A 4,930-nucleotide genomic window follows, 5' to 3' on the forward strand; every position below is an offset into this window, starting at 1 on the left:
TTAGAGCTCAGTCGCCTTGTGGGTTGTCCAGCCCTAATTCAAATAACATTTGGTATCAGAAAAGAACTCACCTAGGTAAACAAGCCATTTTACTATTTTGCTTGATCTGTCTAACCAAGCCTCATAATTCAATATTAACTGATACTTACAACAGGGCTTTTCAACCTTTTCACCCATTGTACCACTTTTAGGATATGGCAACATCCGAGTACCACCAGTTGCCTAGCAAGGTGTCAAAACCTTGATGACCAAAAATTAAAAAAGGAAAAAAAGTGATGAACTACAGGTAGTCCTCAACTTACAACAGTTCCCTTGCTGACTGTTCAAAGTTACAATGGCACTGAAAAAAGTGCCCCCCAAGCCACAGCTGAGCAAGACACCTGCCTGCCCTCCCAGCAGCACTCTTCCTCCTGTCTGAGGTTTTCATTGTTGTGAGCATTTCTGTTGAGGATTGGCAGCGGGGGTGGGGTGGGGGTGTTTGGTTTTTATTCTCCCTGTCTGCTGGGTGGTTGCAGCAGGTTTTGGTCACTTCACATGACCCTGGGACACTGTGACCATCATAAATATGAATCAGTTGCGGCTTCTGGTTTGTGCGTGAGGCGCTAGCGGACGCGCAAGGAAGAAGCCTCTCCCTACCATCTGGTCTTTCTCCCTCGGAGAAACCTGAAAAGGGTTAAAAGTCGCTCTGGAGGGGCAACCACCATGAGGAGGCTCTCTCTGCGATTGCAGAAGGGCAGCAGTCCTCCGTTTGATCCAGAGTTGCTCCTCTGGCCCGAAGAAAAGAGATTGGCCATTAACATGGCCAATCACTAAGCTCTTCCCTGCCGAAAGCCAAAATCATTATCAAGCACAACGAAGCAATCTGGAGGATTTGGGTGAGACCTTACCTTTCTTACTTCCCTAATTACTTCCCTGTGGGACTTTCCTGGAAATCTCCTCCCCCCTTCTTGAAAGATTGGTGATTGCTTACTTTGGGAATTAAAACCTTAAAGCCTCAAAAGAAATCAAAAGACCAAGCTAAATAACTAAGCAACCTTATTTGTACTTCTGGAATTTTTGGGCTACCAAAAATTTTTATTGCTTATTTCTGCAGGGACCTACTACCCTATTTACTGCAAAAAATTAATTAATTAATTAATTGGATAAAAGCCTTATATTATATTAGTCTGGAAAAGGATTGTATATGCTACTGAGGACATCTTGTGGCGAAAACTGGTATAGCAAGTAAACCTTTTTTTTACTCTGAGATCTGGCTGTAACAGACTTGTCCTTGACATTATCTTTAAAGATAAAAATTGGGAACACCTGGCACTGAAAACAACCTTTAGGAATAGTGGAGGTGGACATTTATTGACTTTTTTAAATTAGCCTCCACCAAAGGCCTATCTGCAAAATACTAAAGCAATAGAAGAATACATCCCACCACGATTATAAACTCATACTTGATACAATTTTGGCAATGACTGTAGAAATAAAAGCCAGACTTAAAGACAAATCTGACAGCATAAACTCACCTAATGAGACCCTGACTTCAATTGATGAACTGACAACCCAAAAACTAACAGAGGATGAAGAAATCAACAACAAAATAGGGGACTTTAAAGTACAACAAGTACAATCTACTGAGAGCCTTGATGCCCAAACTTTGATTTCAACTATAAAACCTACAATCCAACAAACAATAGAAGCTGAAGAAAGCAATACTAAGATGGAGGATGCCAAAGGCCTTCAAATACAGTACATTAAGACTTTAACCAACCAAACAATAATTACAACACCAGACATGACCTCTTATCTAAGCCAGATGGATTTGAAAGGAGAAGAAGACCAGATTGAATTAATGGCAACTGTATTACGCCAAATATGGAGATTGGATTTATTAGAACGAAAATTTAATGACTATATAGGGGTCACTCTCTTGCAAAAATTGATAACTGGATGGTCTCCCTGGATCCAAACAACATGTGTAGCAAGAAAGGGAGACAAATTTGAGAAGTTAAAGGCAATGATATGGAATCCAGCCTGGCACAAGAAGAATGCCAGAGTTAGATTTAAAAAATGATTTTTTTTCTTTTTCTTTCTGTTGTAAATGTTGGGATTTGTAATAATAAAGCTTAAATTTTCCTCTAATGGGCCAAGGTGAACTGTTATAAGATATAAATTGATTTTATATCTAAGATCTAGATTTTTAAGGGAATGAAAATTAGCCACAAACAATAAAATATACTTTGTTAATTATAGATGAATTGCAAATAGAATATGTATATATTTCAGATATGAAAATTACTATATAATGAAATAGATTAGCTATTAGAACATAACTTTGAATTATATTATAGAATTTGCAATGATATAATAAAATATTTTAATAATTGATGAACTATTAAGATGATAAATAGAATATATTTGTTCCAATGACAGAGCTTAAAATGTTCCTTGATGGGCTAAGGGGAATTTTTAAAAGATACATACTGATTTTATACTTAACTTTTACACCTTTAATGAAAAGGAAAGTTAGCTATTATAATTGACTTACTCTATTAAGATGTTAAACAGAATAAACTTGTATAAAATAAGAATGCACTGAAATGAACAATGTATATATTTTAGACAGGATAATTACTATATAATGAAATAGGGAAAATGTGGGTTACCCAAAAATTAAGTTTTCTTTTATATATTATAGGCTACTTTGGAATATTCTATTGCAATTAGGTAAAACTCAAAAACAGGACATGGATATGTATAAGTGAAAATATTTTGAAAATTGTTCTAACTGACAGTGTTACAATTAGAAATGTATTAATTTGATTAATCTGACTATGTTATTATAACAAAGAGGGAATTTTTGTTCATGTAACTTGAGCTATCTACAAATGATTGTGTTATTTGCAATTGTTTACTTTTAACTACCCAATCACTGTATTGCTTCATAAATACCTGGATGTAAAATTAAAAAATTAATAAAACTTGTATTGAAAAAATTAAAATAAATATGAATCATTGCCAAGCATCTGAATGTAAATCACAAGACCCTGGAGATGCTGCAACATTCCAGCTGATCGGCGCTTCTTCTGGGCTCAGAAGCACCAGGATCAGTGCTGAGCTCCAGCTGGAGCCTGGCGCTGATCCTGGCACTTCTGCTGAGCCCTGACAGCCCTGCAGGACCAGCCGTCTCTCGCTCAGGCTTGTGTGGTGCTGCCACCGGTTCAGCTCATTCCCCTCCCCGCTACCACTTTTCTAGGGTGGTCACGTACCACCTGCCAGGTGCCAGTGTACCACAGGTAGTACCCATACCACTGGTTGAAAAGCCTTGGCTTACAGCATAAAATGTACTGTATGAACCATTGCCATTCTAGGAAAAAACATAAGACATCAAAGAATGATTGATATACATGGGTACAATCAAGCTTTTAAAAATTAGACTGTTAGATGGAAGAACCTTATGTGGGGTCAGAAAAGTGGGCTATTGTGTGCATACCCTGTTCCTCTATCCACTGGACATCCATTGAACATCCATTTTCCTCCTATGGTAGAAATAAGTGCTATAGGGAACTATTGGTTGAAGGACAGCTATGTCCATTTTTCACCCCACACCTGTATTCTTCCACATGGAAGATTGCATGGGAGAAGCCAAAATGGGGGAAAATGAAGAAGCTGCTTCAGAGAACTGAAGACAAACTGCCGCTGACAGACCTGTCATTATGAATTTAACACATCCTTTGGAAATGCCATCTCAGGTCTCAGCTTTCCCCAACTGGAGTCCTACAAAAGCAAACTCCTCTCACCAAGAAGTAAATCATGTACCTCTCCTGGCTTTAACCAAAGAACTTGTCCCTTGTGCCTAGGACCATTCTTTTTTAAAAAAAAACAACTATGAAGAAGATACCCTGAGTATATGCAGAGGCCTTTTATCTCTCCAGCATCCCCCTGCTTCAATTAATTTCTGGAGCAGTGTGTATAACCTGCAAGGCAGACCCAAGGCCAGCAACTCTCTTTTTAAGGATTCATCCCTGGCCAGTTCCCTGCAGAGGGAGTCACAACGCTTCCCACTCCTCTTCGTATTCATTTTGCACCACTCCTCCACTCTGGCCCACGCATTCTTCCTGGAAGGGCTTTTGCAATCCTGCTGCTGACAGGCCTTGTCTGCAGTTGTTGAGGGAGTGTGGTGTTGGGAACAGGCTGAGGCAGCAGCCTTGTCTAGAGGATTGAGGCTTTGGACAGAGAAAACCCAGACTATCTGCTGACCCAGCACTAGGGAATTTGAAGTGGGTTGTGGGGGGAGAGTCAACGAGCAGGGAGGAAATGTCTTTCCCATCTGATTTTCCTCATGGCAGCCAAAAAATATGAAACCCTCAATGAGAAAATGGATAAGGAGACAGGAATGTTTATGGCTTTGCCACAATTCCCCCATAAATTTGAGAGATGCTGCTAAATGGAAAACAAAGTCCCATTCAGTTCCTCTGCTGCGCTTGTCCATCGCTCAGGCTCTCTGCCAGATGGAAATCCAGGTAGTCTCCATTCTCAGCATCTGCCCAGCAGGATTCAGCATCTGTTTCTGTCATGGTGCCTTGATTGTTAAGCAGGCTCTAAATGTGGCATTTTAAAGGTAACCCATTGTGACAAAGGCTGAAGCTGTGGGCCAGCCTGACAGGCAGATGGACGCAACCACCTCAGATTGAGCCTTGGGGGAGTTGGGGTGGGGTGGGAAGAGTGAAAGAGAGTAGCAACAGCTGTCCTGTTCTTCTTGACTGAGCTATTTGGCTCCTGGAGAAGACAGAGGGATAATGCTTTTGGAAAATACTGTCATATTCCTATCAGTCATTCCCACAAACATTTGAAACTGCAAGCAGAGCAATCCTTTAGTGTGGGCTGGTTGTTTTAAGAACGTGTGTTTTAAGATGGCATCTGATTTCTATTTTCAGGCAAA

Source organism: Vipera ursinii, assembly GCF_947247035.1.
Source record: "Vipera ursinii genome assembly, chromosome: 2".
Lineage (NCBI taxonomy): Eukaryota > Metazoa > Chordata > Lepidosauria > Squamata > Viperidae > Vipera > Vipera ursinii.